Source organism: Schistocerca serialis, chromosome 3 (assembly GCF_023864345.2).
Source record: "Schistocerca serialis cubense isolate TAMUIC-IGC-003099 chromosome 3, iqSchSeri2.2, whole genome shotgun sequence".
Classification (NCBI taxonomy): domain Eukaryota; kingdom Metazoa; phylum Arthropoda; class Insecta; order Orthoptera; family Acrididae; genus Schistocerca; species Schistocerca serialis.
Window position 1 is genome coordinate 9,443,447 of NC_064640.1, and position 26,326 is coordinate 9,469,772.

The following is a 26,326-nucleotide window of genomic DNA, read 5'->3' on the forward strand; positions in this document are numbered from 1 at the left end:
ATGTGTCCCTATGAAGTTTTCTTGCTTCAAATGACAGATCCATGGGCTGATCGTCATTACTTATTTGAGGTTCTACACTTGTTCTTCCGTGACTTATTGAATGTGACAGACTTGAAGGTTATAAGAACGTTGTTTAAGCGTTAGGAAACGGAAAAACTCTGACATCGGTGACATTTTTTCTCTTCGGGCTTAATGGACAGCTGCAGGCAGTAGAGGCAGCTGGATACATTTGTGCCGTTTATGAAGTACATGCATCGAAAATATAACATCAGAAAATAGTTTTCTCGTTTGAATGATGATGGTTTCCACGTGAAATATTTTCCACATTTAAGAAGACATACAGGCTTTGATGAAGCACCTTTTTATGGTTACCACTATGGTCCACTTCAATATATCCGATTATTAGCAGATATGATAAACTGCGACAGTTTAACCTTCGTGAGAAACTTGCGTTCAGTGGATAATGAAGGGGAAAAAGAAAGAAGAGACCATTAGAGTTAAACGACCCATAGACGACTTCATTAGAGGCGAAAACTAAAAATTATGTCGCTATAAACAGAAAAATTTAGGTTTAAACAAGTGTGCAAGGTCGCAATTTCTTACATTTTTCCTTTAGATCTAGGGGTGTTAAACTAAGGGTGTGAGAAGATTCAACTTGGAGAAACTAAGATTTACTTACTGATTTTCGATCTGAAAGCTTGTAGCTCTGTCAGAAAAGAGGTAAAAACATGACAAATTGTCTAGGTTTTAAGTGAGATTAGACCCAAAAGCTAAAGTGTCTTCCCCTTCACAAAATGACCATGTTACCGCTTAGTTACCAAGCCCATCCTTCCTGTAGTATGCGTTCATTGCCAAGGTGACAGCTAACACAGAATATGTGATTAGGTGTATATTTTGCATGTAATGACCTTCCTGGGACCAGCAGTTTTGATAACACAATACATCTACATCTACATTTATACTCCGCAAGCCACCCAACGGTGTGTGGCGGAGGGCACTTTACGTGCCACTGTCATTACCTCCCTCTTCTGTTCTACTCGCGTATGGTTCGCGTGAAGAACGACTGTCTGAAAGCCTCCGTGCGCACTCGAATCTCTCTAGTTTTACATTCGTGATCTCCTCGGGAGGTATAAGTAGGGGGAAGCAATATATTCGATACCTCATCCAGAAATGCACCCTCTCGAAACCTGGCGAGCAAGCTACACCGCGATGCAGAGCGCCTCTCTTGCAGAGTCTGCCACTTGAGTTTGCTAAACATCTCCGTAACGCTATCACAGTTACCAAATAACCCTGTGACGAAACGCGCCGCTCTTCTTTGGATCTTCTCTATCTCCTCCGTCAACCCGATCTGGTACAGATCCCAGGCTGATGAGCAATACTCAAGTATAGGTCGAACGAGTGTTTTGTAAGCCACCTCCTTTGTTGATGGACTACATTTTCTAAGGACTCTCCCAATGAATCTCAACCTGGTACCCCGCTTTACCAATAATTAATTTTATATGATCATTCCACTTCAAATCGTTCTCCGTTGATAACAACATGCTGTGTTCTGTTTGCTAAAAACTCTTCAATCCAGCTGGTCTGATATTCCGTAGGCTCTTACTTTGTTTATCAGGCGACAGTGCGGAACTGTATCGAACGCCTTCCGGAAGTCAAGGAAAATAGCATCTACCTGGGAGCCTGTATCTAATATTTTCTGGGTCTCATGAACAAATAAAGCGAGTTGGGTCTCACACGACCGCTGTTTCCGGAATCCATGTTGATTCCTACAGAGTAGATTCTGGGTTTCCAAAAACGACATGATACGCGACCAAAAAACATGTTCTAAAATTCTACAAGAGATCGACGTCAGAGATATAGGTCTATAGTTTTGCGCATCTGCTCGACGACCCTTCTTGAAGACTGGGACTACCTGTGCTCTTTTCCAATCATTTGGAACCTTCCATTCCTCTAGAGGCTTGCGGTACACGGCTGTTAGAAGGGGAGCAAGTTCTTTCGCGTACTCTGTGTAGAATCGAATTGGTATCCCGTCAGGTCCAGTGGACTTTCCTCTGTTGAGTGATTCCAGTTGCTTTTCTATTCCTTGGACACTTATTTCGATGTCAGCCATTTTTTCGTTCATGCGAGGATTTAGAGAAGGAACTGCAGTGCGGTCTTGGGTCAGAATCGTTTAGATTATTTATTGGAAATGGCAAGAAAACATCAAGTGAATTTAGCAGGATAGTTCTAAACATAGCCAGGAAGTAAATCGATGGCCACACAGTTGCCAAACGTATTCTACAGTGTTGTTAATTCCTGATTATCCTACTGACAGGAAGAACACTTCTGCTGAGCTGCAGTGTTTCTTGAGCTTCATAGCACTTAGGAATCTCATGCTTCGATGATGCTGTAGCACTGGCTGCCACCACATTGACTGTGGGCCAAAACACCTAAAGTATGGGCTAATGAGTTTTATTCTCGTTTTTGTAACTATGACTTGTGTCAAACGCATAGTTACATGCACCAACTGCAATTCAAACATCATAAGTAAAAGATGGGAAATTATTTAGGTGACTCTCTTCTTCAGTACCTATGGTAACTATTTTTAGTTTTCTGTCTTAAGTGTATTACAAGCCAAAAACATCACTTTCCAGAAATGATTCGCTTTCTAAGCGTCACCAAATACATTCAATATTACTAAGAAATTACATTCTTTGTAATATTATACACTTAAAAACATTTTTCTTGTAGTGTGTTTTCATTCCCACCACCTCAAATACATAATAACACAAATGAAAAGACAACATAATGCTGATTACAAAACATGAACGTCCGCAATGAAATTTCAAAGTCTGTGTATAACATACAGTTTCGCTGTGAATAAAATATAGTTTCAAATCAAAAAATGCGGACTGTGGAAGGAAATCTCACGTAATAATCGAAAAATAAGGCTCAAAGTACCGCGAAGAAAACGGAACAAGTAAGTGAGCGCAATGTAAGTTCAAATCCAGCTTCTGATAACATGGAAGTAGTAGTTGCGATGGTAATGTGGAGCAAAAGCGCTGACAGTAATGTCTTGAACATGTAATGTTTAAGCAAAACTATCATTTGGTCTATAAAAACCAAAGGAATGTAGAATGTCATCTACTTTTTACAATTAAAATGTAACTGGTGGTAATGGTTTGTACTAAAACCTCAAAGCTCCTGATGAATGAGCATTTCAATATTCAGACATCTTAAGACAGAGAGAAGTCAAAGAAACATGAAGAGTTGATATAAAAAATTTCGGGTACTGTACTACGTCAAATGTAAAAAGCTGTACTGGAGAAACCAACATTCCTTCGGTTTTTGTAGACCAAATGACAGTTTTGCTTCAAGATTACATTCGTAACTATGGTTTTGACCAAAATCATAGTAACAGAAACGAGAATAAAACTCATTAGTCTATACCTCAGGTGTTTTGGTCCACAGTCAGTGTGGTGGCACCAGTGCTACAGCATCTTCGAAGCATGAGGTTCCCAAGTGCTACCAAGCTCAAGAAACACTGCAGCTCAGCAAAGGTGTTCTTCCTGTCAGTATTCACCAGTCACCTTGGCAATGAGCGCATACTGCAGGAAGGACGGGCTTGGTAACTAAGCGGTAACACGATCACTTTGTGAAGGGGAAGACACATTAGCATTTGCTTCTAATCTCACTTAAGACTTAGACAATTTGTCATGTTTTTACCTCTTCTCTGAAAGAGCTACAAGCTTCCAGATCGAAAATCAGTAAGTACCGGGTGATCAAAAAGTCAGTATAAATTTGAAAACTTAATAAACCACGGAATAATGTAAATAGAGAGGTAAAAATTGACACACATGCGTGGAATGAAATGGGGTTTTGATCACCCGGTAAATCTTAGTTTCTCCAAGTTAAGTCTTCTCACAACCTTCGTTTAATACCCCTAGATCCAAAGGCAAAAAACGTAAGAAATTGCCACATTGCACACTTATTTAAACTTGCATTTTTCTGTTTATAGCGATACAATTTTTAGTTTTCTGTGAATACACAATTTGATATACCTGTGATACTGAATAATTCGTTAGGCGGATTCCTTCTTGGGTTTATTTTCACTGCCAGTTTTACATAATTTCGTGATAGTCCAAAATGCTTCTTCGGTGGGACACAGGACTTCACGCAGACACAGACTATATCAAAGTCAAAGTGTATCCTCCCTTACTAATGTGTGACGTTTTGAATGGTACGCATTGTGGATAGTATTTGTTTTATTAAATTAGACGTTTTCATGAGATTCTGCCGGTAAGTTGAAATTCATCTGTAACAGAGTACTGTATATTTTTATAGAGCTTTTGGTTGGTTTATTGAATATGACAGAAAAACGTGTGAGGTGAGTTAGTCATGAACAATATATTCTCTTGCGTAAATTAAAACAGTCTGCAACTGAACTCGGGCTTGTTTACTACCTATTTTTCACGTGGCTCATCTGTAAAGGGGGTTGGTAGTAAACGGTTGCATTTGCGCCCCTATTATTGAGTCTGATATTGGCTGGCTTTTGAAGAGCAGTGAATTGAACTATACACGTTCAGATTGAAACTTATTTATTCAAAAGAAACACTTTAACGTTGTGGCCATGCATTTTTAAGTTCACAAATAATAATCGGTGCAATTCGTACACTGTTTGTCTCACACCCACACACTTTCACTTTGTTCCTTCGCATACCCTGTCGTCCATGCTTGCACTCGCGGCACTTTGCCGCTCCAAACTCATTACCACAACGGCCAACGACAAAAGACCACCATTTTCCCGCTCATATCCACAGTCCTGAGTCGGGTCACATGACACCACAGTAGTCAAAATAATCGCTAAACATGGCCACAATTCGTTTACAATATTTTATAATATTTAAATACTTAAATCTAAATACATTATATAATTTTACAAATTATCACCACACTTATATAATTCGTTGCAATTAAAAGAAAACCAAAACACTATCCAACGGAACTTCAACGTCCATCAAAACACAAAACAATTATTTTCTGGTCTATTTTTTACAGCATATTATCTCTGCTGCTGTGCTTTAAATTTTAAATTACTTGAAAGAGTGCCATATTATCCCCTGTTACCTTACATACTTGAAAGAGTTCCATATTATCCCCTGTTACCTTACAAGTCTGACATTGCTCAGACAGCTTATGGGTACCAAGCCAGTATTATTGCTGCCAGTTACATGGGCCACAATTCAATTTTCCTCTTCTCTTCAGCGCAGCAGTCGCTGAAAAATCCAAGATGGTGGCGGCAGAAAATTCAGATATCCCAGATGGCAATGGTGTGAAATTAGAAAAATGCAAGATGTTGGTGATGGTGAGAAATTTAATAATCCAAGATGTCAGAACTAGCCCAGAGATTAAATTGTACAATATTTCTACATTAAATATTTTTACGTTTTCACTGTCGGAGCAATATAACTCACTGTTGGAGCAATTATAACGAAAATTTATTGATCAGAAACAAACTAAATTATATAATTTTCATCAAAAAGTATACATCTTACTTGAAATCAGATGAAATAATGTTAATGGAAAAATATTTTTCTTGCATTTAATCTCGATGATCAGAAAATAGTATTTCCACATTGCTATGTGAATTCATATCACTTGCAAAGTTGGTAGCGACCGCATGCTTTAGTCTACAATTACAATCTACATTTTACATTTTTCACATATGCGAACACACACACACACACACACACACACACACACACACACGCGCGCGCGCGCGCGAGCACGCGCGCTCGCGCGCTCACACACACACACATTTTTCAGGTATTTATATTATTTACATTTTCAAACACACACATTTTTCATTATTTACAGATTTTCAGGTATTTACAATAAAATCTGTCATCATTTCTCATGCACTAATGGCTCCAAGCCAATGCATTCACCTTACCCAGAAGCATATAAAGTTAACCTTCTGAAGCAGATATGCCTAGTTTTTGTTGCTTAATATTAGAAACTATATGGTTCGTTTATTAAACTGCATACTGCACAGTTGTTTTAGCACCCAAATCCAACACACATGGCCTATAATCATCAATGGTTAACCTATTAACAGAACACTGATTTATAGTTACTTCGTTATTTCTTCCATATATCATTTGAACAATTCCTTATCGAAATGATAAACGAGTCAGTTTACCGGATAAGTACACATGATTAGTGTTAGCATCAATGAATCCTTTTCACTGCACTTTATGAGTCCAAGCTCGGTCTTGACAGCATACATTTTTGCTGGCAGACCAACAGATTCTGTAATAGGTACACCATTTAATTTGCCTTTCATTAATTCAACCTCTTCTTTATTCACCAGTGGAATACAAAACCTTGCATCGACGTAATTAATGATATCGAAGTAGATATTTGTAGTTGTAATGTTATAGATAAACTGACTGGTATCTCTGTAGCACAGTTTTACATGATTTGCCAGAAACGTGTTTAATACATGTCCATAATGAAAGTCGATAAGAAGGGTTTTCGAAATATCCAAAATGGGAATTCCTACTGCAATGGGTTTATCAGAGACAACATTAATCATTTCCGGTCCAGTGGCGACTTAATTTTCGTTAAAAATGAGACTCCTTTGAAAATGTAGCTTGGCAGTTATCAATGCAGTTGCTCCATATCTGGCTACCCAGGATGTCGCTTGTTTTATTGCTTTCAAATTTTTACATGGTTTTCCCAGGCACACAGTTATTCATTAGTATGAAAAAGTTATTCTCGAAATCCTTACTTCCACTTATGAATTTTTGTGCATTAATCTCAATGTGTTGCTTCATCTGGAGAATTAGCCTAAATGATACAACTGGATGAATATTTCTTAACACCATTTCCTGTTTCAAATATCGTTTCAGATTTTTGTAATGAATTACATAGTCCTTATCGTATAAGGTTGAAATAAATTGCCGGCGGCAGTGGCCGAGCGGTTCTAGGCGCTTCAGTCTGGCACCGCGCGACCGCTACGGGCCTGCCTCGGGCATAGATAGGTGTGATGTCCTTAGGTTAGTTAGGTTTAAGTAGTTCTAAGTTCTATGGGACTGATGACCTCAGATGTTAAGTCCCATAGTGCTCAGAGCCATTTGAACCATTTTTTGAATATAAATTTTTAGGTTTCTGTCAATGGAGGTCACATTTTTTTCAGATAATAGGGCAGACTCGAATGAACATCGTGAATACTCTTGCGATATTCGAAATCCACTTCTAAACTGTACTCAGTGTCGGAACCGTCTGGTACATTTTCCACCACAGAATTTGAACACTCTCTGGAGAAGGGAATACAAAATTGCATACCGGAAGATAGAGCAATATCGCCTAGCTTTCTAGGCTATTCACATCAAGATATATGATGTCATATTAATTGATTTTGTCATCATAATTGGTCTTGAATTTGTTGTTTCCAACGGCAGCTCTGAAAGAACAATGAACAACACCAATTCTAATCCCTCTTTCACCAAACTGAAGTTGTTCGTTATTGCTAATATGCTGTAATTCTGCTTTAATAATTTTGAGCAGAACATCCCATGCGAATCCAGGTGAAGCAATGTAATATACATGATTCAATTCATTTGTCTTAAGACATAGACTCTGAAAGTTTTCAAATATGACAGCAAGAAGCAGCACGCCAATTTTGAAATATAAATCGCCGTAGTTTCCATGTGTTGTATGCTTGAATACATTTCATATGTTTCAAGTTCTTTGGTACTTGACTTCTGTTAGCATTCCAACTGTTAAAAAAAGTTTTGAACTTTTCAATTGGAGGTAAATGATCTTCCAGTAAAAACGATTCATAGTTCACTTATTCATATAGATAAATTACCCACTGCTAAACTAGAAGAAACTGTTAATCATCATAAAAATATGTCCTCATTATCTTCAGTTCGTCTCATTGCAGGTATAATCCACACTTTCCAAGTTAGCACATTAATAAATTTAGTAGATCGATAAACTGAAAATTCATATTTCAGTGTCGACCTTGGTGCAATGTTGCAATACTTTTGGTAAAAGGTTTATATTTCTCCATATTCGATGGTAGATAAGAAATGCGGCCTAGGTTGCATTTAGCTTCTCCTTCACCGTCTGCTGTCTTTTATCTGCAAATTTTTGTGGTCAAGAAATAGCCATTGTAATTGCTTAGATTGTGGAATACAATTGAGACTGTATGGTAACGTCTGTAGTTGACATTGCAAATGGGATGTTCTGTGTCTCAGTACACACAGGTGAAATGACAGTGGTCTCTGTGTTTAAAATCGGCTTCCTCAAAAGTCTTCCGACGAATGTGGTAGACATCTGCCGAGTTAAATGCTAATTCCTCTTCAGAGCTTATTTCTACCGTTTTTATTTTGCAATAAAAATTCATTCGCACTTTCAGCAACAACTGCATACAACCGTTCAGGGATCATTCCTTGCAGTCACTGCCTCTGCGTAGTTTAAACTCAGAATATTCCTGGTCATAGCCACATACGTAGAAGGCTATGGTGAATGGTTTATGCAGATGTATGAACAACAGTCACTGCTACGACTGCAAGTAGCAATGGGTGCTAACGATCATTCTATATCAGAATTTGCAAATGGCAGTTTATTGCTTAGCTTGGTACATTTTATAAACTTGTTCTTTGTTCTACGCATGACACTGTTGACTGGTATAAACAGTGCGCAGTCAACATGTGGGGCGGCGGGTGGAATTAATTGTTATAAATGTTCCTATTATTCATTTAATGCCGTTGTTTGCCGTTCTCAACACTGGCTCTCTAACTACAATATTGGCAACCAGAAAGTGATTAGCAAAACGTGAAGCCTGTAATTAGAATTCCTAGTGCCCACTTCATCTGAGAAATACATTTATAGCTAAAGCTTATAGCTCTGAGGAATTAGGAGATTGTCTGGGATTCATAATCAAAAATGATTCTCTCTAAAATGTTCACTGTATTCTGAAAGTCACAGACCAAAAAGAATCCACACAATCCAACTACCAGAGCAGTTGAGAGTCTAATGGGCTGATGCAACTATAACTGCCCAAATCAAATGTTTAAGTGAATGCTCGCCATAATTTGATGATAATGTTCATCAAACGCCACGCTAAATAATGGTAGAATGTCTGTCCCGTGGCGGCACGTGAAAATACGACATACGCAAACTGAAGATAGATCATTAAAGTCATCCCAGAATTAACACTTCAGTCCAAAACGATTTCATGGTTACGCGTATCCCGAGTAACTTATTACGACATCCGAGGCTGTTTATAGCAACGATACCGACGCGATGCGACTCCCGGCACAGGTGGTGCGCTAATCAGCGTCTGGAGAGAATTGGGGCCTTCTTCTTCTCGCGCAGCGTTCTTATGTATAAAGCCGCGGTGCGGATGGCTAAGGGAACGCCTGATCATATCCGCTCTCCCGACTAGCCTCTGGGCTAGTAATGCACCACTTCAAGTTATCGAATAAATTATTGCTTCCTTTGCTGATGGCCGATGAAGCTCTCAGTTTAAATGTGCAATCAGCACACAAGTAAGTAATCATAATAAAAGTCTGACGTGGCTAAGTCAAATATTTTGAGCGAGAGAATTAATTTAATTACACTACACGCAGTAGACGAGCTCTGAACTTGCGCTTTGGAGATACGCTATCGCTATAGTTTTATAGTTATTCAATTGAAACTTCTCACATCTTTATGATTATAGCGGATCTCACTTCTACTTAAATTTAAACATCCTAGCCTTATTTATTCGCCTACTTAATCTATCTTGCTTCCTTAATTCCTAAGACAAAAACCAGAAAATCATGAATTTCAACTAAAATTTTAATTTGTGAGATCCAGAATACTGTTTCTACCAAATTATTATGCAAATACAAATTTTTAAGTTTCTAGCTCTTTTCTGCTGCGCCAATGATTTTTACAGAAAGACATCCAAATTTCGAAAACGGTTAAAGTTACTGAACTGATATCCAACACATATTGATTTAGTATTACTCCTGACATGCTGGAAACGTTTCAGGTTATTTACTTGATTTTTAAAGTATTGCGCAACATTTATGACGTCAGAGCTCGTTACTGCGGACTGGCTGGCACACAATGGAAAGACTGATGTGAATTTTATACGGCGTGAGTAGGCTGCTTCCCTACAAACAGAGTATGCATTTAAATCTTCTTTCGAAAAAAAATAGCGCAAACCACGTTCACATACTACAATATATTGATGAGAGGGGCTAATGATACTATGTGTTGCCACTGACAAGTTTATTATGTAATAGAAATGAAAGACATCTGTATTAGTAAGATTAATCACCAATTGATTCATGCCTTTCTCATGACGGCTCTTTGTCATACACAGCGGTGCAACTCGAAATTCTATGTCATCTCTCTTGTCATTCATGACCAGACATCATAGTGAAAATAAATGATTCCAAAGACATTTACACAACCGTCTTCGTCTGGTTTCAGCTGGGTAGGAAGCGGTATGTTTACGAAGATTAATTTGATGTGACTTCTGAAGATTAATTTGTTTACATATGGAAAATACGATTGTAGCCACCCCCCCCCCCCCCCCTGCCAACCACTAAGGCCCATAGATCTTGCCGTTGGTGGGGAGGTTTACGTGCCTCAGCGATAGTTAGTTAGTTACGTGTTCCATTGATCAATAGCATGGATGAACCGTTATGATGTGGAACGTTTCAAATGCACAAGAAATGCACACAGGAAACAAGGTTTTTTTATTTTATTTTACATTATAGTGTTATACCTAAATATTTCTATTATCTGTCCCATTCCCTTAAATGGCACAAAATGCATCTATTATATCTCCAGATTTATTTACTCATATTCAAAAATTCATCTATGGTATAGAAAGGGTTGTCAAGGAGGTATTATTTCAATTTGTTTTTGAAACTATTACTGCTGTCTGTCAGACATTTTATTTCATCTGCTAATTTATCAATACCAGCATGTTTTACCCCTTTCTGTGCCAAAGATAGGTTAAGCAAAGGATAGTGTAGGTCTTTCTTTTTTCTGGTATTGTAATAATGAATGTCGCTGTTGATTTTAAACTGGTCCATGTTGTTGAGAAAAAATTTCATTACTGAGTAAATGTACTGTGAAGCAGTTGAAAGAATTCCCAACCTTTTAAACAGATTCCTTCAAGATGCGCAGCTATGAACCCCACACATTATTCTAACTACTTTCTTTTGAGCAGTGAATACCTTTTACCTAAGTGTTGAGTTGCCCCAGAATATTATTCTGTATGACATCAGAGAGTGGAAGTATGGAAAGTACGTTATATTACTGATTTCTACATTCTCAAAATTGGCAATTATTCTGATTGCAAAAGTTGCTGAACACAGTCGCTTTAGGAGATCCAAAATATGAATTTTCCAATTAAGATTCTCATCTGTATGTACACCCAATAACTTAGCATGCTCTACCCTGGCTACTGACTTCTTCTGATGTGTTATGTTTATTGAAGGAATTATACTTTTTGCAGCATAAAATTGGCAGTACTGTGTTTTTTCAAAATTCAGAGCAAGCCCATTTGCAGAAACCAATTAATAACTTTTCCAAAGACCTTATTTGTATCATTTTCTATCGGACTTTCTTTTACTGGATTAATAATTATGCTTGTATCATCAGCAAACAGTGTCAGTTCAGCATCTTGTTTCACATAAGAAGGGAGGTCATTCACATATATCAAGAACAGGAGGGGACCCATGATCGAACCTTGTGGAACACCTAATGTAATTTCACCCCAGTTAGATGAAGTAGCAAACTCATTTGAATCACTTGAAGCATATAAACAGATTTTTTGCTTCCTGTTCTGAAGATAAGACTCATATGCTGTTCCATTTATACCATAGAATTGTAATTTCTGTAACATAATGTCATGGTTCACACAATCAAATGCTTTGGATAAGTCATAGAATATTCCTACTGGTGACATTTTACTATTTAAAGACTCTATTATATGGACAGTGAAGTTGTATATTGCTGTCTCAGTGGAACAGCATTTCTGAAATCCGAACTGTGATTTACTAAGTATCCCATTACTGTTGAGATGGCTAACCATTCTTGAGTACATTACTTTCTCAAAGATTTTTGAAAATTCTGTAAGCAAGGATACTGGCCAGTAATTATTGACATCTGTGGTTTCCCCCTTTTTGTAGAGATGCCTGACAATGGCATATTTTAAACTGTCTGGAAAAATACCCTGAGTCAGTGATGCTTTACGTATGTGACTCAAAACATCAGCTGTAATTGCTCCACATTGTTTTAATAACTTGTTAGAGATGTCATCTGCTCCAACATAACATTTATTTTTCAAAGATTTAATAATTTTCCATATTTCACGAGAGGTTGTTAGATGAAACTTGATCTGACTAAAATTTTTCAAAACTGTCTCTTCCATGTACTGCCTGACTTTTTCTTTTGAACTATTCTCACAAATTTTTTCTCCTACACTTAAGAAGTGATTGTTAAATACATTGGATACCTGTGTACTGTTGGGTAATATGGTCTCATTCTCTTTAACAGTAATACTCTCTACCCCAGTGGTTACTTTTCCTGTCTCCCTTCGAACAACATTCCATACTGATTTGATTTGATTGCTGGAGTTGTTAATTTCTTCTCTAACATACATATTCCATGATTTCCTTGCAACTTTTCTCAGTATGTTACAATAATTTTTATAGTGTAAAACTACTTCAGGATCTTTACTACTTCTTGCTGTGTCATACAGTTTTCTTTTCCTATCTGACGACACTTTAATATGTGTAGTAAACCAAGGTATCTTTGAAAAGTTTGTGGTGTTACATTTAGCAATTTTCTTTGGAAAACAATGTTCAAAGAGGGATGTAAATTTATCAAGAAATATGATGCATTGATCATTACCATTTGGCTCGTTATATACATCTTTGCACTTTATATTTCCTAAACTTTCTCTGAAGTGATCCATAGATACTGGGTTGAGCACCCTCACACTTTTACTTAATGGTTTCTGAAGTGTACACCCTGTTAGGTTTTGTAAGTTAATCAGTTGTGCATCATGGTCAGATAATCCATTTACCACAGGGAAAGCATGTGTTTGTTCTACATCCTCTTGCTGTACAAAGGCATTATCTATTAGAGTACTACTGTCCTGAGCTATACATGTAAGGAAATCGATTACTGATTCTAAGTTATATGTTGTTAACAACACTTCTAGTTCACTTTTGCTATCAGAGTTGCTTAGAAAGTTAACATTGAAATCACCACAGATTAATAACTTCTTCTTTTTGTCTGGCAGACAGTATAATAGGTAGTCAAACTTTTTTATGAATAGCTCTCAATCTCCTAGTGGAGACCTGTACACTGTTGCTAATATCAATACAATATTATCTAGCTGAATTTCACATGCACATAACCTCAAAGTGCTGATCAACACAAAATTTGTTTACTTCAACAGTTCTGTATTTATATCCTTGTTTTATGAAAATGGCAACTCCTCCTTTACCCATACTAGACCTACAAGTGTAACATGCTAAATTGAACCCATTTATATTGACATTTTCCATCCCCTCAGTTACATTGTGCTCAGACAGACAAAGTATATCAATCTCATTCTTATTTTTGAGATCATCTAAACACATTATCAGCTCATCTACTTTATTTTTTATTCTCCTGATTTTTGTCGAAGTAAGCTGATACACCCTTAGCTTTATCAGTATTTGCTGTGCATGAAGTTTCTTTTCTTTTATTTTGCTTGGTTGTTATCTGTCTGTAATTTGGCTTTAACCTAAAAAAACTTGTCTGCCTGGCCCCAATAACTACAGGGAGCACCCCTTGTGCGACTGTGGCCCCCCTACAGTATCTGCTAATAGAGAAGCTAGAGATAGACGTACCGTAGGTGCAACCACAACGGAGAGGTATCTATTGACAGACAAGATAAACGTGTGGTTCCCGAAGAGGGGCAGCAGCTTTTTCAATAGTTGCAGGAGCTACAATCCGGATGATTGACCGATCTGGCCTTGTGACATTAACAAAAACAGCCTTGCTGTACTGATACTGCGAATGGCTAAAAGCAAGGGCAAACTATAGCTGTAATTTTTCCTGAGGGCATGCAGCTTTACTGTAAGGTTGACTGATGATGTCGTCCTCTTGGGTAAAGTATTCCGGAGATAAAATGGTCCCCCATTCGGATCTCCGGACGAGGACTACTCAGGAAGACGTCGTTATCAGTAGAAACAAAACTGTAATTTGACGGATCGGAGCGTAGAATGTCAGATCCCTTAATTCGGCAAGTGGGATAGAAAATTTAAAAAGGTTGAATGGATAAGTTAAAGTTAGATATAGTGAGAATTAGTGAAGTTCTGTGGCAGGAGGAACAAGACTTCTCGTCAGGTGAATACAGGGCTATAAATACAAAATCAAGTGGGAGTAATGCAGGAGTAGGTTTAATAAAACAAAATAGGTAAGCCGGTAAGCTACAACCAAAAAAATTTTTCAGATAGCTAAAGGAGACGACAATTTAATAGTCATGGGGGACTAGAATTCGATAGTTGGAAAAGGGAGAGAACGAAACGTAGTAGGTGAATACGGAATAGGGCTAAGGAATGAAAGAGGAAGCCTCTTGCTCAATTTTGCGCATAGCAAAACTTATTCATAGCTAACACTTGGTTTAACAATGTTGAAAGAAGGCTGCGTAAGTGGAAGAGCCCTGATGACACTGGAAGGTGTCAGATAGATTATTTAATGGTAAGAGAGAGATTTAAGAACCGGGTTTTAAATTGTAAGACTTCTCCAGGGGCAGATGTGGACTCTGACCACAATTAGTTGGCTATGAACTGTAGATTAAAACTGAAGAAACTGCAAAAAGGTAGGATTTTAAGGAGATGGGACCTGAATAAACTGAAAGAAGCAGAGGTTGTAGAGAGCTTCAGAGAGAGAATTAGAGAAAGACTGACAAGAAAAGGGGAAAGAAACATAGTAAATGAAGAATGGGTAGCTTTGAGAGACGAAATAGTGAAAGCAGCAGTGGATCAAGTAGGCAAAAACAAGAGGGCTAGAATAAATCCTTCAGAAACAGAAGTGATATTGAATTTAAATATTGGGCAGACAATCCGGACCATTCAGGACCGATGTGTTGAGCATCAGCGGCACACACGGCTGCTTCAACCTGAGAAATCTGCAGTGGCGGAGCACTGTCTCACCGAGGGACACAGAATGCTCTATGACAAGACACAAATGGTTGCCCCTGCATCTCGCTATTGGGACTGTGTCTTAAAAGAATCCATAGAGATTCGTTTATCTGACAGTCTTATTAATAGAGACAAGGGCTATCTTTTAAGTAAGACTTGGGACCCGGTGTTGTCTGACATCAAAAAACAACGGTCTGTGTTTCGATCGTCGGAATAAAAAAATTTTTAATTTTTGACAGCGACATCTCGATTTCGCCTATTTCCACCACTGGCGGCGCGGTATGTTTACTGCGCTAGAGGGCAGTTACGGCACCTTCTCGCGCACGAGCTGTGGGTCTTCTGCGGCCTATATAGGGGCCGCAGCTTGCGCTAGGAAGTCAGTTCCGGCGAGTTCGTGCACCAGCATTCTCACCTGAAGATGGCGGCCAGATGGATCGCGGAAATATTGTGTCATGAAGACGTTATGATCTGGCTGCATACCCGAGAAGAATATTATCATGTAATTCCTTGTTTCATTTACATGACATGCAGTGTAGCTATTTCTTTCAACGTTTAGCCAGAATCTCTCTCTTGAAAAGTCTCAAGTTTCTTTAACAGCTTAACAATGAGTTTAGTCGAGTACCATTCATCTCTGATTTAAGATGGAACTAAATTCGCGGTCTTTGTATTGAGATACACTTGGTTTTCTTCATCTGACTTGGGCAACAGTAACTTGTAGACTAGGAAATATTGGATTTTAAGAGACTGGTTAATTAGATGAACTCCGTTCTAAGAAACGTGGAAATAAGTGTCCAAGAAATACCGTCCTCCATAGCTATCGCACCTGGGTATATTCGACTTCTAAATGCAGACTCAACAGTAACCAACTCAGGATCATATATTGCACTTCATTGAATGTGTTTTGGGTGTTGGTTGATCTATTATTAGGGACATGACACTAATACAATAATATTACCAGGTTTTCCTCAAAGTGAAGTATGATGGTGTGCTCTACCAAGAGATATTATTCTTCTTCGAGTTCCTCAGTTAAATACTGGTACTTCAACTGCTGCAGGTCCTCTGCTGCTCAATCGTGCAGCTGCTTGAATTACCATATGACAGCTGGTAGCAGATTCTGCAGTATTGAATGAAAAGCATGTTTAATTACAGGAAGCATTTGGTTGTATTCATAGATATGACGAGGAATGTAAATTAGAAACGTGTGCAACAAATACCTGAATGATAGACTGTGGGAGAAGAGGAAAGGTTGGATGAGGCTTTGTGAATGAATTACATAAGCAGCAGCCGCGCGGAGTGGCCGTGTGGTTAGAGGCGCCATGTCACGGATCGCGCGGCTCCTCCCGCCGGAGGTCCGAGTCCTCCCCCGCGCATGGGTGTGTCTGTTGTACTTAGCGTAAGTTAATTTAAGTAGTGTGTAAGTCTAGGGACCGATGACCTCAGCAGCTTGGTCTCTTAGGAATTCACACATGTTTGAACATAAGCAGAAACGTTTCAAGAGGAAGAAGAATGAGTAGGTGAAAGATGTGAGATCGTTAAGAACAATATGTATGAGTCAGACTTACATTTTTTGTTGCGCATGTGTCCTATATGACAAGCACTGAATGATGTTGACAGCCTACTACTTTCACAACTCTACCTGCCTGCAGAGTCACCAAACGGTGTAGAGGGAAAGAGTCGGCTCCTGCACATTTGTGGATTTTCTTATTTCGTGTGACACGTCGACTCATAAGGTTCCCATCAGTTTCCATGCGTCTTCCAATAGGCAAGAAAACAACAAATCCTATTTTGTTGAAGCGACATAATATTTCGGTTTCCGATACTAGCAAGAGACATGATTTCAGAGAAATGCAAGTTCAGGACTGTACGTAATCAAGGAGACTTAATCTGCAATATGCGTGTTGTATCTCTACATTTCAAAACACGGAAGATATACGTGCACTCAAGGAGTACAAATGGCTCTCTCTACATCTCTGTGCTATGGATGTCCACCATTTTGCGGTAAAAAGTATTTAACTACTGCTCTTTAAGACACGTGAGATAATCTAAGTCTGCGTACAAGTGAATCTGACAAGCTCTGATAATGCCACCGTACTGCCCTCAGCAGCTGATCACTGGGGCACCGCCAGCCAATAGCTGTCCACCGCTACCTCCGGCGAGAAAAAAGAAGCAGTGGTGATGCAGGTATTAAATTTTATGTTACGGAGATTACTGCAGAGGAAATCATAGCGAACCAGATCAAATCAGTGAGAAGACAGGGTCGAACAGAGAAAATGCGTTATTATCAAACCGTAATGTGTAACGAATGAGAAAGAACATAATGGAAGATAATGAATAGCTAACGCCTAAAAATATTGCTCAGTTTAGACATTACTATCCAACGCAACTCCTAAGAATATTTCTCACTATCGATATCCTTCAGTGGTTGCTCTGATTTATCTGGTCATTTCGTCGTATGTCGGTACTCACTATGTCTTCGCGTTGGTAGCTCACCCTTTTGGAAGGTTCTTAATGTTCGTCATTTGTTGAAATAGCGGTTGCGTTTCCAATTTCCGAAGGAGACGTTTTTCGAAGACAGTCTCCTCTAGTGATGTACGACAAACGATTCGGTTTTATTGTTCAATGGTAATCGTCTATTAGATTGTCTGGCTAACAGCCAGCTGGAGGAAGTATTCTACTGCCGATATTTGTGTATTTTTACTTTTCCGAGATTCCGAAGACATTTCTAGAGACGAGTGTTATGAGTGTTATACTTTCTGGTCCAGATTTGTCCGAATCTTGGGTCATTCTGAGAAGGGAAAGTGTTCCAACCCCTTCCATTTTTTCAACGGTCTGTATGAATGAAATCAAGACATGCTTCCTTCATTAAACAGTCTGTAAGAATGAAATTTCACACCTTTTCTTGTTTTTGAATGATCATTGGGATTACCACCCTATGATTTTCTGTAACTGTATTTGAAATTATCCGCTCACGTGAACAGTAGTGTCAATTCAGACTTTTTATACTGGCTAGGCCGATTCTGGAGGACTTTGATCTATGCCCTTGGGTTGCCTACACGCATGGGCTGGGCTGGCCTAAATGCCATGAGCAATGACGGCATCAAGATGCTGATAAAAATTAAAGATGGCGGATGGTAGGGAAATTTAAAGAATTGAAGATGATGGTAAATTTAAAAATTAAAGATGATGAAGGAAGGTACATTGTAAAAAATGCAAGATGGAGCTGTTGGGAAATATTTTTCAGTCTAACTATAATTACAGACCTCTTCGAGAAAAAATAAGCATGTATTATTTCTCATAGTATGTAAGATTTCACATACCTTGCAAACCCAGTGGATCTTCATATTCAATATTTCCAGATGTAAATTGTCTTTATTACTTGCTACAACACTCGCAGCATCATATTTTCACTATTTAAAGAAATTATAGGTTAGTAGATGATTACAGTTTAATCTTTGTACCACACATTTAATTAATCTAGATGTGCAAAAATTGGTCGACAAATCCACACATGTATTCCACGTACTGCAGGTAATCTGACTTACAATCTAAAGTGCACTGAAAATTTGCATCATGGAATGCATAGCAATATGATCAGGAAGTAAAAGTTTTAGGGAAGGTGGAGTTGTATCTCTCATCTTTTTACTCATTCTTGGTTCAATTGCCTCAATGGTGTAAAATCATCATTATTTATCTAAGCACTTCGTTTCTCTAGGTAAGACTTAATGTACTTATGCATAACTTATCACTGAATCTTTTGCTTCATTTACTTTATCCTACGAATGTGAGAATAATTTGTAACTCTCACCCACATAGAGGGAGATGACAATAAATTCTTACAGAATTTATAAACTTTCCTTAAACTTTGCGATGTGCAGCTTTCTGTGAGAGCCGATGGATCGAAAAATTTAAATGTTGGTTTAACACTTGACACAGACCTCAAAGTATGGTGGAAAAACAAAACGTATAGTTTACACTGCTTTTATGCGTAACGCAAAAAAACTGTGTGTCGACCACTGTCCACCTGCTCCAATGGAACAATAAGTGTATATTTGATATGATCAACACGCAGATGGCATTTGTTTTCGATTCATCGAAAGAGAGTGATGCTGTAATATCGAGTTCTGTACTAGGTGATTTTAGCGTAGTAATTACAGTTCGTAGTTTTATTCTGTAAAAAATAACGAGGAGACAGAGAGAAAGAGAGAGAGAGACTGTACTGTCAACGAAGTCTCTGAAGCCATTACATGATCGTATTTTTAATGTGACAATCATAAGAATATGATAAAGGAGATCAGGACATTTACAGAGTGATATTTATAGACCGTCATTTAATATCGATGAATTAAACGTGTTATGCTTCTGGATTCGTATGTGCAGCCCGCTTATACTCTGTATGGTTGTCAATTTTCTTCTTTCCGTTAGTGTGCTGTTTATCTCGTTGTGATGGCTCTCTACTCAGTCAGTGACGGGATTCGCCACGATTTATTCTCTTGTGTCAATCTGGAAGTGTTTGTGAGGAGAGGGTATTCCCCCTGGAATTTTTTATCTCGTGTGAAACGTCACCGTTTCCAGGCATACACCAAAAACGTAATGTTCTTATCTTACTCCTCCCCGTTTCCAAGAAACATGATCTCAAAAACATGTGTGCCCTCAACCATCTCCACCTCTCAGCGGAGGCGTGCTGCATTAAATTTTACATTATAGAAAACTAATCATAGCGAACCAGATCAAAAAATCAATTTTTATATATATTATCACGTGAAATCCAACACCCACAAAGAGTTTAGAGACAATGACTTCATCAAGACGATGTGCCATACGTTGCAACATCAAGAGTAGCAAGAAAGAAATATGCACTACTAGTGCGTTGGAAAAAATAAATAAATAATATTGTTCTTATCTTGAATAATGCTGGTCAACCTGTCAGCTGACTATCATTCGCGATGATGAGTGCAGCTGCATTTAAGAAGCACAGAGCAGATAATCCTGACATTTTTTTGTTTGGATGTCAAGCGCGTAAGAGTGCTTGTGGTAAGCAAAACCATCGTGCACTTCACAATTAACTGCCTTGACTAACACACTATAGATTAGACAATATCAAGGTAAGCCCTACCTCGTGGCACGTAGTTGTTTATTGAGGATTCTAAACAAATAGGATAACAGGAGTTACTTGTAAACTGTCGACCATTCTCCACACACCATTATTCTTCACTGACCGTTATTCTCCATTGATTATCATTCCCCACACTGTAAACTGACCATCATTGACCCCATAATATTCCCTTTTACATTTCAGGTGGGTAGAAGGTGGATTTCAGAAGATGGCAAAAATAGCTATTGCTGTAGGTTTATCGATTTGAAAGACTGCTAAAAAATTTAAAATACCGTTCGGCACACGGCAAATCAAATTAAATATTTCCCATCAAAAAAATGGTTCAAATGGCTCTGAGCACTATGGGACTTAACATCTGAGGTTATCAGTCCCCTAGAACTTAGAACTACTTAAACCTAACTAACCTAGGTACATCACACAGATCCATGCCCGAGGCAGGATGCGAACCTGCGACCGTAGCAGTCACGCGGTTCTGGACTGAAGCGCCTAGAACCGCTCGGTCACCACGGCCGGCTATTTTCCATCAGATCCACTTCTCAACCACTATAGAAATTGGGATACAAATTCCAAAAACTAGACACACTAGAGCGATAATGTTGAAGCGAACGTGTGTATGGAAGCAGGAGGTGAAGAAGAACAAGAAGGAGAAGAAAAATGTAAGAATGATTGTGATGATGTTCCCGATTGTACGATGTTTTCAACAATCACAGGCAAAAATCGACCTGAGTGAAATGGTAGAGCAATAAGTTTCCTTGCTGGCTTCGAAAGCTGTAGACAATAATTATCATAGTAATAAAATTCATGTATATTAAAGAAGAGCTTTGTGCAGCATCGATTATTGCTTGACGTTGTGGAAAATGAAGTGAAAGATTCAGTGATAAGTTATGCATGAGTACATTAAGTCTTACCTAGAGAAACGAAGTGCTTAGATAAATAATGATGATTTTACACCATTGAGGCAATTGAACCAAGAATGAGTAAAAAGATGAGAGAAACAACTCCACCTTCCCTAAAACTTTCACTTCCTGACCATATTGCTATGCATTCCAAGATGCAAATTTTCAACGCACTTCAGACTGTAAGTCAGATTACCTGCAGTACGTGGAATACATGTGTGGATTTGTCGACCAATTTTTGCACATCTAGATTAACTAAATGTGTGGTACAAAGATTAAACTGTAATCATCTACTAACCTATAATTTCTTTAAATAGTGAAAATATGATGCTGCGAGTGTTTTAGCACGTAACAAAGACAATTTCCATATGGAAATAATTAATATGAAGATCCACTGTGTTTGCAAGGTATGTGAAATCTTACATATTATGAGAAATAAAACATGTTTATTTTTTCTCGAAGAGGTCTGTAATTATACTTGTGTACTGAAATATGCAGCCTGTGTGTGTGTGTGTGTGTGTGTTTGTGCAATTCAGAGGCAAATATCTTACGCCATTTGATGCCAACGTCTTTGAACGTGGGGTCAATTCAAAGGGAGGCTTATGTAATTTTTCTAATGTGGAAATACTGTAGTATAACTGAATGTAATGGAAAAAAATGCTGTACTCTCAATGGCTCTAAAATTTATAGAGCCACCACCATCTAGCACGGCGTTAGACTGAAAAATATTTCCCAACAGCTCCATCTTGCATTTTTTACAATGTACCTTCCTTCATCATCTTTAATTTTTAAATTTACCATCATCTTTAATTTTTTAAATTTCCCTACCATCCGCCATCTTTAATTTTTATCAGCATCTTGATGCCGTCATTGCTCATGGCATTTAGGCCAGCCCAGCCCATGCGTGTAGGCAACCCAAGGGCATAGATCAAAGTCCTCCAGAATCGGCCTAGCCAGTATAAAAAGTCTGAATTGACACTACTGTTCACGTGAGCGGATAATTTCAAATACAGTTACAGAAAATCATAGGGTGGTAATCCCAATGATCATTCAAAAACAAGAAAAGGTGTGAAATTTCATTCTTACAGACTGTTTAATGAAGGAAGCATGTCTTGATTTCATTCACACAGACCGTTGAAAAAACGGAAGGGACTGGAACACTTTCCCTTCTCAGATTGACGCAAGATTCGGACAGATCTGGACCAGAAAGCATACCACGCATAACACTCGTCTCTAGAAAAGTCTTCGGAATCTCGGAAAAGTAAAAATACACAAATATCGGCAGTAGAACACTTCTTCCAGCTAGCTGTTAGCCAGACAATCTAATAGACGATTACCATTGAACAGTAAAACCGAATCGTTTGTCGTACATCACTAGAGGAGACTGTCTTCGAAAAACGTCTCCTTCGGAAATTGGAAACGTAACCGCTATTTCAACAAATGACGAATATTATAACCTTCCAAAAGGGTGAACTACCAACGCGAAGGCATAGTGAGTACCGAGCACCTCGTAAAATTACTCAGCATTTTGCTGTTTCAATCTGTCAGTGCTTTTATTACAGATGAACTGACTTTGCCACATTCACCACATTTATTGTTAACCGAATTTCCCTTCTGTGTCATGCATTCTATTGACATCTTCCTATAAAATATTTTCCCATCTCAATTTCTGTGATTCCTTTGAGTGTGAAAATTTTCAGCTCATCTTGTAAGAATAAAGGAAGCATTCCCATGATGCAGTTCCAGAATATTTCACACACACACACACACACACACACACACACACACACACACACACACGCATACACACATACACAGACACACATACCGACGAGAGCTGATCGCAGTCTCCTCAGAAAGATAAGATCTTACTAAGTTATTGTATTATCTTCTAATCAAGTTACCTGGGTATAGCGTATCATCTCAGATGTGCGATTGGATTTGTGATCGATCGACAGAAAGGTCGCAGTTGGTAGTACAGGGGAAAGTCCCCTAGTGAAACTGAAGTTATATCTTTAAGGTTCTCTGAGGATGCGTCATAGGAAATCTGCTGTTATTGATCTATAAAAATCATTTAGAAGACAAATTGAATTGTCCCCCCTCCCCCGGAAATTGTTTGAAAATGATATTGAAAGCGTCCTGTAGCCACCTTTCATTGCAAACTCTCGTAGTGGTCAAGTCGGCAAAGAGGTTTCCGCTACTTGTGAGAAATCCACCTGCGTTAGGTTGGTGGCGGAAATGGCATCCTGGGGTTTTCCGGTCCACGCGGAGCGTGGAAGAGGCTGGAGAAGCGGGAGGCAGTCTGCCGCCGGTACGGGAAGCGTACACAGCTGTGCTCCAGTCGAAGAAGGGTGAGTTGGACTGACCGCGTGGCGCGTTGTCACATAGAGAGGGGAGCTTTAGCTTTTGGTCTCGAATTTCGTCTTATAAAGATTTATTTGCTGGGTTGCAGCAGGGAATGCAAGGCTTTTGTAGACTTTCAGTTTGATTCCCAATGCAGTCTTGACTTTGATCCGTGAGAGGAACGCAGCACAAAGGAGTTGCATATGTTGAAGTGCCCTCGGTTCAGTGTGAATGTTTATGTGCCTACAACTGTGTGTGTATGCTCCTAATCTTTTCCGGATCTTGGTAATTTTTGTGTATTTGTGGATTTTCTTTGTCTCATGTGATTAAAATTTGGCCACGGTCCATAGAAGTTGTCTCCGCGGACCGAGTGGGCACGCGAGTCTGTTATGAAACGTATAGTATTTCACAAGCAATTGTACATAGTTAGCATGCAATAGCAGTCTATAGATGCACTACATCAATGTTTTAAGGAATAAATAATTTTACCTTCAATCTTATCTTGTGTACCGATGTTACGTCGCCGTTACCTTCGCCATTTACCTTGTAGTTTTCCTTGTTGGCCCACCTATAGCGTTTCCATGTGCACAGGTGTAGTGATTAGTGTCCCTTTTTTTATCTGAAACAAATGCTCTGGAATAGATCGTGTTTTCACGAATCTTGCTGCAGGCTGCACTTACGCATGGTGTTCACGACCTATTTACTTTACTCAATATTTGATTCACGGGAAGAATGCCTGGATCATATTAATAACTACATCCCATTCTTTATCAATGACTTTACAATGAATGTTCTTTTGTGAGTTTTTCTTATTAATAAATTAAGTAATTTTCCGACTCAGTGCTACCTCTTCTTTGTCGTGATATAGGTGTGCATTTTCCTACATGTTTTATCTTGTATATGTATTACTGTATAGATATTGTGATTTAGTATTCAATTGTGTTACAAGTGTGGGTTGACTCTTGTCCTGTGGCGTGTATCGGTGTCATATAGTAAATCTTGGGTGCTTTGTGGGGACTGTGAGTCCATTAGGAGACTTTGGCATTATTCTTGTTGTATTTTGGAGCACGGAGTAACTATCCTTATGATGGAGACGCGTAGCTGTTCAGGGAGCCGCGATCGGAAAAACCTGCCAGACAATAACCCTGAACAAGGACGAGGTCAAAACGTCGAGTCCGACCAGGAACGAAACGCGGAAAACGCAAGTACAAGTGTTGTCCATCCTGAGCCCGCTGTAGTGATTTCGAATCATTCGATAGATGCAAATTCATTACAGGCTATGCTACGACAATTACTAGACAGTAATAGGAGACATATCGAGGAAGTGAATAAAAAACAAGCAGAAGAAAATAGGAGGCATATCGAGGAAGCGAATAAAAGATTGACTAGTGAAATAGTACAGGGTGTTGGGGAGAAACTGGCGATCATTGACCAACGCATCTCCGCCTTAGAAGAGGGGCACCAAGTCATTAGCAAGCAGGTGATGGAGCAAGAAGAAAGGTTCGCTGGGAATATACGTATACTAGCAGAACAATGCCAGAGTGAACAAGCGGCTCTTGAGTCCCGAGTAGGACGAAATTCCGCCATGGATCTCCGCGCGTTAGCAGAACAATGCCAGAGTGACCACGCGGCTCTTGTGTCCCGAATAGAGGACACTGCGGCTAAGTGCCCGGTCCACCTTAGCGCGCAGGTAGAAACCCTCAGCCAGGCGATAATAGCTCTCGAGCGAGAGCAAGGGCTTACGCAAACAAAACAAGACACGGCCCACCGAGAGATGCGAGAAGAAATAGCCAGGATCTCAGACGCAGTGGTGCGTAAGTCTGACAATAATAGGGAAACGATTACCTCGTCATCAGCGGATGCAGACGAAATACGGTCAATAACGAAATGTCCGCGTGGACAGTGTGAAATAAAAATACAACAAAGAGGGGTTACCGAGGGAATATGTGAGCGCATGGCCCGTTTAGAACTTCACCTAAAAGGGTTAAAGGCCCATGAAGTTGAAAGAAATGAACGAAAGGGCCATTATTCCGACGATGATTGCGGGAACGATGGCGAATTTGATCATCGTCATGATCACGGATCTCGTACCAGGTGGGAACGGCGCGGATCCCCTCAGGAACGTTCGCCAAGGGAAACTCACGAATTTGACTTTAAACATTTTCTGACCGTGAGGAAGTTTGAAGTCTTCCGTAACTCGGCTACGGGGATTCACCCGCGGGCCTGGTTACAGCAGTTCGAGTTCTCCCCCCCTCCTACGTGGCCCAGTGCGCACAAAATAGAGTATATGTGCGGCTACCTCGAAGGTGAGCCAGCGGCGCGGATGAGGTCAATTGCACGCAATTGCTACACTGTTGGGGAGTTTCGTCAACACTTCCTGTCGATATATTGGTCAGTGGCAGCGCAAAGTCGTGTAAAACACGGACTCATTATGCTACCAGAGTTAAACAGGTCAAAATTCTCCAGCCCTGTGCAGATGTTCGAGCACATGCTGCAGGCGAATGAACATCTTGACGATCCTTATGGACCTGCAGAAATTATTCGTATTTGCCTGGGAAAGTTTCCAATGCAGTTGCGGCACGTTATCCTTGCAGGACGATGTAAGGATGACGTAGAGGGGTTTCAAAATTTCCTTTTAGAGCTTGAGTGCGATGCGAATGGCACCACGCAGAATTACGGTCAGAGCGCCTACGAGCAGCGGCCGCGCGAGCGAAGCCGCAGCCGTAGAGACAGGTGGCACTCCAGACGTAACGGCTCGCCTCAGAGTTACAGGGCGC